This window comes from Pipistrellus kuhlii, unplaced genomic scaffold (assembly GCF_014108245.1).
Source record: "Pipistrellus kuhlii isolate mPipKuh1 unplaced genomic scaffold, mPipKuh1.p scaffold_m20_p_2, whole genome shotgun sequence".
Classification (NCBI taxonomy): Eukaryota; Metazoa; Chordata; class Mammalia; order Chiroptera; family Vespertilionidae; genus Pipistrellus; species Pipistrellus kuhlii.
The window spans coordinates 97,802,869-97,812,454 of NW_023425515.1; positions in this window are offsets into that span (position 1 = coordinate 97,802,869).

Consider the following 9,586-nt stretch of genomic DNA (forward strand, 5'->3'; position numbering starts at 1 on the left):
AATTTGCACCATAATTAGCAACCTCAAACATGTTGTGGGCTGCATGGTAATGGAACATAGGCTATTCTCAAAATTGGAAATGAATCTATTTAGATACAAATAGAAATGCCATTTGCTGGGTCAGCATCAGGAGAATTAGCATTTATGTGTAATATAAGTTTCAAAAACAAAAATATTTGGTTTGGGCTAAGGTCTTCTTTGAAAACTTTCTCATTAATAATTTCCAGATACAATATACAGCCAAGTGTATGTCATTACAGTTCTTAACATTTTGGAAAAAACACATTCCTCTGACAATTTCATAAAAGCTACAGAGCCTATCCCATAAAATTAACTTATATACATATACCAATATTTTTATGCAATGTCAAAGACTACAGAATAACCTTACCCTTGTAGAGGAGCAAAGCTTGCCACCCCAAAATATACCTCTTTGAGATATTGATGATTTTAAGCTGGTTATTTTAAGAAACAGGAAAAAAAAAAAAAAAAAACTTCCCCCCCCCCCACTTTTTCCCTAACTGCCTGCAAGAATTTAGACAGAAGACTTGTTCTAGAAAGAGAGTTATCATCATCAATAACTACAGTTTAATAGCGTGTGATAGACAAAAAGGAACTCAGCAAGGCCTATTTGATAAAAGTCTTCTCTGAGTTCCATTTTTTAAGATGGCTCAGCAAACATTTGTTTACCAAATATTTTTCTTTCCATATCTATGTGAATTGCCTTCCTCTCCTTTGAAGCCACCACCCACCCCTTCTCCTTAGCTCAAGATGGTCTCATATTCTTCAATAATCCCCACATGTACATCCTATATAAAGAGGTAATATGCAAATTGACTATCACTCCAACACACAAGATGGCTACCCTCATGTGGTCAAAGATGGCTGCCTCCATGTGGACACAAGATGGCTGTCACAAGATGGCCAGCAGAGGAGGGCAGTTGGGGGCAACCAGGCCTGCAGGGGAAGGCAATTAGGGGTGACCAAGCCTGCAGGGGAGAGCAGTTGGGAATGACCAGGTTATGAGGGGAGGGCAGTTTGGGGCAACCAGCCTGGCAAGGGAGGGCAATTTGGGGTGACTGGACTGGCAAGGGAGGACAGTTAGGGGCAACCAGGCTGCCAGGGGAGGGCAGTTAGGGGTGACCAAGCTGGCAGGGGAGGGCCGGTAGAATAGGGCCTAAATGGGAAGTCAGACATCTCTCAAGTGGTCTGAATTGGAGAAGGCGCAGGCTTGGCTAAGGGACATACATCCCCATGCACAAATTTTGTGCACTGGGCTTCTACTATGCAATAAATTTGATCATTTTATCCTATCTGTCTCATGTAAATGTGATTAGTCCAGTAAGTAAGAAGAAAAATTATTTTCCCTTCCCTACATCCTAACACAGGTAAAGACCTTATAAATTATTATCAAGATTTTCACTGTGATGTGTAAGCTAATATTAATATATGTTTTTTTCATTTCCATAATAAACCCAATAAAATTACAAAGTGAAATTTCTAAATAAAAAGATGCAATAAAATTGTCACTTTTCTCATATATTAGTGGAATAGTACAAAAAAAATTCTAGATGATTTTTAATGGTATTTTTTTTAATGTTTGAAGCTTTATGTCTCTAAATAAATTTCTTTATTCCATACATTCACTAAATGCCACCTGCATTTTACATAAGGTCTTACATTTTGTTCATAAATATAAAATACATATTTTAAAAGAATAAATGTAATGTTCTAGACCTATTAGGAGAATAGTCACAAAAGTATAAAAATGAAACACAAGAGAAAAAAAAAAGAATTTAATTTAATTTTACATAAAATGCATATAATATTTATGTACATATACAGCTCTTGGGATGATCCATTTATTTGAGTCAACAAAATGATACTGAATTAGAAATAAATATAAACAGAATAGAAAGAATCTCTATCCTTTTAACACTGTCTATGAGAAATGTATATGAGGAAACAGACCGTTACAGCACAGCATGATATAAGCCAAATGACACAATAGCTCTTAAGAGGTGGACCTAGAACCTGTGAAGGGTCATGTGTGTATTTGGTTTTATTTGAATTACTATGTTCAGCATAATGACTGGCCATTAAAAGACAAATAACAGAGAAAATTTGACTTATAATAAAGTTGTTGGTGGTGGTATAACAACTTTATTATAATTAGCCATATAGAGAGCTTTTTGAGTTATTACCCATATTGAGAGCTTTTTGAGTTATCAATATGGGTAATTATTTATATGGTTTTAAATAAAATTTCTGTTGTAAAAGTATAAATACCAGGTGATAAGTATTGACTGCTATGGATTTTTGGAGTTAGAGATTAGAGTCACCGTGTAGATAAGATTATTTAAGAAGAGAACATAAAATGAGAGAAAAAAAGGGGGAAAAAATTGAGAACCAGGGGTTCAGCATAGGTAATACCCAAATTAAAAGTTAGGTAAATATTGAGGTATGAAGACTACTTGAGACTAGGACCTTAGCCTCACCACCACCCAATCTTGTCTCAAATGCAAGCCAGGACCCTACAACCACTTGGGACAAAGACCTGCAGACCCATGGACACCAAGACTCTGGACATGGCTGCAGATTACTGTGAGCCAGAGCTCAACTCCCTCCCTGCCAGCTTGCTGCATTGGCATAAGACATACCAGACCCATTCTACATGAGCAGGCTTCCTGCTGACACAGGCTAGTTGTGCAACTTAACTTTGACTATGGCCGTGCACTCACAGGGAGTGTGTGCCCCATGGGGCAGGAGTGGGCCTCCTGCTGACATAGGGTGGCTGTGCAACCCAGCCCTTCAAGCAGACTGGGAACCCTAAGTCTCTGCCTGAGAGGCAGCACTGAGCACCAGTGACTTGAGTGTCAGTGCACACATGTGGGAACTCTGTTTCTCATTGTGCACACATGGGAGTTCTATTCTCTGTGCATGCTCACTAAGCATCTGTGATTCCAATTCTGGGTATACATGCACACAGGGACCCCGATTCACAGCGTGAGGCTGCACCAAGCTACAGAGACTCTAATACTCAATTCTCAGCATGTGCACCCTGAGTCAGTTTTGGAAGATTATATGTTTCTAGGCAAAACTGATGCAGTCTTAAAAAAAACTCCCAGCAAACACAAGTCCTAGACCAGATGAATTCACAGTTGAATTTTACTAAACAATCAAAGAAGAACAAACACTTATTGTTCTCAAACTATTACAAAAAACTCAAGAGCAGGGAAGAGTCTCAGACTCATTTTACCAAGCCACAATTATTCTAATTCCAAAATCAGCTAAAGACACTGCAAAGAAATGAAATTATAGCCCAATATCCCTGATGAGCATACATGCTAAAATCCTCAACAAAATATTATGGTAGCAAATTCAGCAGTACATTACCAAAGTCCTAAATCATGATTAAGTGGATTTATTCCTAGGGTGCAAGGTGGGTACAATATTTGTAAATTAATAATGTGATAAACCACATAAACAAAATGAAGGATAAATATGACATGAGCATATCAATAGATTTAGAAAAAAATTGTTGACAAATTCTAGCACTCATTTATGACAAAAACTCTCAGCAAAAGTGGCAATAGAGAGAACATACCTCAACATAATAAAGGCCATATATGAAAAACCCACAGACAACATCATACTCAACAGGAAGAAACTAAAAGCATTTCCCTTATGATGAGAAACAAGACAAGTATGTCTGAATTCACCACACGTACTCAACATACTACTGGAAATAGTAGCCTCAGTGATTAGACACAAAGAAGAAATAAAAGGTATCCAATTTGTAAAGAAAGATAATTATTTGCAGATGACATGAATATTCCACCAAAAACTCATATAACTGGGAAATGAATGTGGTAATATAGCAGAATACCAAATTAATATTCAGAAATTGGTGGCATTTTTATACATTAATAATGAATGATCAGAAGAGAAACTAAGAAAACAATACCATTTTAATATGCAACAACAAAAAATAATAAGGTATTTAGGAATAAATTTAACCAAGGAGGTAAAAGACTTGGACAAATTATGGGATACTGAAGAAACTGAGGAAGATATAAGTAATTGGAATCATATACTATACTCATGGATAGAAAGAATTAATATTATTAAAATGTCCATATTACCTGAAGAAATCTATACATTAAATACAAATCCTATCAAGTCACCAATGGCATATCACACAGAACAAGAATATTTCAAAAGTTTATATAAAACCACAAAATATTCTGAAAAGCCTCAGCAATCCTGAGAAAGAACAAGTTGGAGATATAGTACCTGATATCAAACTATAATATAATGCCACAATAATAGAAAATCATGGTACTGATATAAAAATAGGCATATAGGTAAATGGGACAGAATAAATAGCCCACTAATAAACCCACACCTTTATGGTCAATTAACATTTGACAAAGGAAGCAAGAACATACAATGTGGTAAAGGCAGTCTATTCAATAAATGTTGTTGGAAAAATTGGACATATACATGTAAAAAAAAGAAACAACACTATCTTCTTACAACATATACAAGATTAAACACAAAATGGATAAAATACTTAAATGTAAGTTGTGAAACCATAAAAATCCTAAAAGAAACATAAGCAATAAAATTTCTGATATTTCTTGTAGTAATATTTTATTTCTGATACTAGAGACCCAGTGCAAAAAAAAAAAAAAAAAAAAAAAAAAAAAAAGTGCACTGGGGTGTGGGGTGATCCCTCAGCCCAGATTTGTGGCCTCTTGTAGTCCAGGACCCCTCAGGGATGTCTACCTGATGGTTTAGGTCCACTCCCTGGAAGACTGGGCCTAAGCCAGCATTCAGACATCCCTCTAGCAGTCTGGTGTTCTCACAGTCCAGGACCCCTCGCCCCTCACTGCCACAAAGGTGGAAGAGCTCCTACCACAGACACAGCACTCGCCAGCCAGAAGCTCAGCTTCTGGCTGTGTTGGGGTGCAGGGGAGGGAGAGTAAGGAGCATAGCTCAACCAGAAGCCAGGCTTGCTTCTCCTTAGCGCTGGCTCCCCCATCCACTGGATGGGGGTCCCAATTGGGGGCCAGGTTGGCCAGGAGAGGGGCCATGGGAGATTGAGGTGCCACAGTTGCATGTCCTCCCTCATCTGTGGAAGGCACAGCACCAGACCAGGACTGCACCTCCCTGTCTCTCATGTCCTCTGCAGAAGGGGCTGTGCTGGAACCAGGACTGAGCCCACACTGCCACCTCTCCCATAGCCTCTGAAGAAGAAGGGGTGCTGGGACCACCAGGGCTGGTATGGTGGTGCAGGCTCACTAGCCCCACCCACAGCCCAATGGTAGTTCCAGAAGGTTGTTCCACCATCCAGTCTAATTAGCATATTAGCTCTTTATCATATAGGATATTGCCTCAGGCAAGGGAAGCAAAAGAAAAAAAGATGAGAGTGCATAAAACTAAAAAGTTTTTGCACAACAAAGAAAGCCATTAATAAAATCAAAAGGCAACCACTGAATGTGAGAACAAATTTGCCAATGATACAACTGATAAGGGGTTAATTTTAAAAATTCATAAAGAGCTTTTAAAATTCAACACCAAAAAATCTCAAGGAAGGTCATTCCAAGCAGATTGAAAGACCATTGCCAAGTCCCGAGGTGGGTAACTTTCAATGTGGTAGGAGTAGAGTGAGAGAGAGAGAGAAAGAGTTGTCTAGTGGGAAGTAATACAGATTATTCTAAAGTCTTGTTCCTCAAAGTGTTATCTTCAGAACCAGTAGCATTAGTATCAAAATTTAGGAGCATATTAGAAATGCTGAGAAATTAAAAATCCTGGTGGAGTAAGTGAATGTTGCAGGGACACACTCCCAAGACCAAAGTGGAATTACAACTAAAATACAGAAAAACTTACTGAATAATCAACAGAAGACTCGCTGGAAAGAACTGTGATAACTGAGGTTTGGAACTGGAGACTACATATAGACTGGTAGGACGAAAGGGCTGGTGGGCTCCCACAGACAATTATGACAACAAGCTGGACAAAGTTTACGAAGTGGACTATAAATTTTCCAAAACTGAAACAGGAAGAAGCAGAAAACTTGAATAGGCTAATAATAACTGACAAAATAGAAGCAGTATTCAAACAGAAGCCAGTACAGATGGCTTCAAAGGGGAATTAATCAAACATTCAAAGAACTATTACTATACTCCTCAAAGTATTCCAAAAAAATCTAAGAGGAAGGAACACCTCCAAGCTCTTTTTATGAGGCCAGCATACAATAATTCCAGAAACAGATGAAGACACTACAAAGATAATTACAGAACAATTCCTTAATAAACATAAATGCTAAAATCCTCAATAAAATATTAGCAAATATAATCCATTAATATATTTAAAATGTCATACAGTAAGACCAAGTGGGATTTATTCCAGATATGCCAAACTGGTACAATAATCATATTTGATAAAAACCCAGAAAAGTGTGAATAGAGGAAGTATACCTCAACATGATAAAGTCCATATATAACAAATCTACAGTGAACATCATACTCAATGGGAAAAAAAACCATTTTCCCTAACAACAGGAACAAGACAGTGATGTATGCTTTCACCATTCTTATTCAACATAGTACTGGAAGTTCTAGCCACAACAATCAGACAAGAAGAAATAAGAAACATCCAAATTGGAAAGGAGGATGTAAGACTCATTATTCTCAGATAACATATTGTACATACAAAACTCTAAAGACTTCACCAAAAAACTATGATATTTAATAAATGAATTTGGCAGTGTAGAAGGATACAAAATCAACATCCCAAAGTCAATGTTATATATAAATAAACATAAACATAAACATAAACATAAACATAAACATAAACATAAACGATATAAATATAAATATATTAAAATAAATATGAATATTAATATGAACATGAATAATACCAACTAGAGGTCCAGTGCATGGATTAGTGCACCCAGTGGGTTCCCTCAGCCTAGCCTGCGGGGATCTGGTCAAAACCATCTCTCTGACATCCCTCAAGGGGTCCTGAATTATGAGACCTTTCCTACAGCCCTGGCCCCCAGGACCTTGATGTCTACCAGCTTCCTCCTCCCTCTTCTCTAGGTGTAGGGTGGAGGTAAACCAGATTTTGGGCCAACAGTGCCCCACTAACAACCTAACCCAGGGCCAATTTCACATGGAATTAGGTTCTCTCCTCTATTAGTTGAAGTGTCTGTTCCCTGGTGGTCATTGCATGTCATAGCTACAGGGTGAAGGGTCAAACTGTTGGACGGTCGCTTAGGCTTTTATATATATAGATAATGAATTCTCAGAAAGAGAAACTAAACAAACAATATCATTTACCATTGCAACAAAAAAATTAACATACTTAGGAATAAACTTAACCAAGGAAGCAAAATACCTATATTCGGAAACAACATGATGTTGAAAAAAGTGATAGAAAAAGATATAGACAAGTGAAGGAATATACCATGTTCATGCACTGGTAGAATCAACATAATTAAAATGTCAATACTGCCCAAAGCAATCTATAGATTTAATGCAATCTTTAAAATACCAATGGCATATTTCACAGACTTAGAACAAACTCTCCAAAAATTTATATGGAATAAATAAAAGACCCTAAATAGCCATAGCAATCCTGAGAAAGAACAGAGTTGAAGGGATCACAATACCAGATATCAAGCTATATACAAAGGCACTGTTCTTAAAACTGGTACTGGCATAAGAACAGACATATAGACCAATGCAACAGAACAGAGAACCCATCAATTGACCCAAGCCATTATTCTCAGTTAATATTTGACAAAGGAGGCAAGAATATACAGTGCAGTTAAGACCATCTCTTCAACAAATGGTGTTGGGAAAATTGGTTAGATATATGCAAAAAAAAAAAAAAAAAAAAAAAAAAAAAAAGAAGAAAGAAAGAAACTAAACCACCAACTGACACCATACACAAAAATGAAGTCAAAATGGATAAAAGACTTCGACGTAAGACAGGAAATCATAAAAATCTAAAAAGAATCCAAAGGCACCAATATATAAGATATATGTTGTAGCAATATCTTTGCTGATACATCTCATGGGACTAGAAACTAAGGAGAAAATAAACAAATGTGATTACATAAAAATAAAATGTTTTTGCACAGCAAAAGAAACCATCAACAAAGCCACAAGAAAGCCCACAGCATGGGAGAACCAATGTTACATCCTATAATGGTTTAAACTCCAAAATTTACAGGGAACTCACACAACTTAACAAAAGGAAATAAGCAATCCAATCAAAAAATGGGCAAAAGACCTAAATAGATATTTTTTGAAAGAGGACATACAGAAAGTCAAGAAGCATATGAAAAATATTATCAAAGTCACTAATTTTCTGAGATATGCAAATCAAAATGACAATGAGGTATCACTACACACTTGTCAGAATGGCTATCATCAACAAATCAACAAATGACAAGTTCTGGGAAGGATATGTAGAAATGGGAACCCTCATGCACTGCTGGGGAGAATGAAGACTGGTGTACCCACTGTGGAAAACAGTATGGCATTTCCTCAAAAAAATTAAAAGTGGAACTCCCATTTGACACTTTTAGGAATATGTCCCAAGAAAATAGAAACACCAATCAGAAAGAATATAAGCACCCCTAGGTTCATAACAACACAATTTACAATAGCTAAGATCTGGAAACAGCCCAACTGCCCATCAGTAGATGAGTGGATAAAAGAGCTGTGGTACATTTATACCATGGAATACTATGCAGCAGTAAAAAAGAAGAATATCTTACCCTTTGTGACAGCATGGAGGGACCTGGAGTGTTTCATGCTAAGTGAAATAAGTCAGTCAGAGAAAGATAAGTATCACTTGATCTCATTCAGTTGTGGAATCTATTATAAGTAGCAAAATAAATTGATGAACACAGTGCATCCAGAGACATGGAAGCATGGAACAGAGTGTTCAATATCAGAGAGAAGGTGGGTAAAGTTGGGTGGGTGGGAGGTTATCAACCAATGACCTTGAATACATATATGCATAATCCAAGGACAAAGACAATAGGGTGCTGAGGGCCTTGGGCAGGTGGGATAGCAGAGAGGCTTAGGGGGTCAATGAGGGATCAAGGGGACATATGTAATACTTTTAACAATAAAGAATTATTTAAAAATATAATAAATACATATATAAATATTATTTTTAAAATGAAAGAAGTGATGGATGAAGACACATTCCCTGAATAAATAAATAAATAAATAAATAAATAAATAAATCTCAACACCAAGAAACAACTCAATTAAAAAATTGAGCTAAGGACCTGAATAAACACTTCTCTAAAGAGGACATACAAATGGCCACTAGACATATGAAAAGATGCTCATCTAATCAGGGAAATGCAAATGAAAACCACAAAGCAATACCACCTCACATCTGCCAGAATGGCTAACATCAATTAATCAACAAGCAACAAGTGTTGTGGAAGATGTGAAGAAAAGGGAACCTTCCCGCTCTGCTGGTGGGAATGCAAACTGGTGGAGCCACTGTGGAAAAGTTTGGAGTTTCCTCAAAAAATTAAAAACGGAAC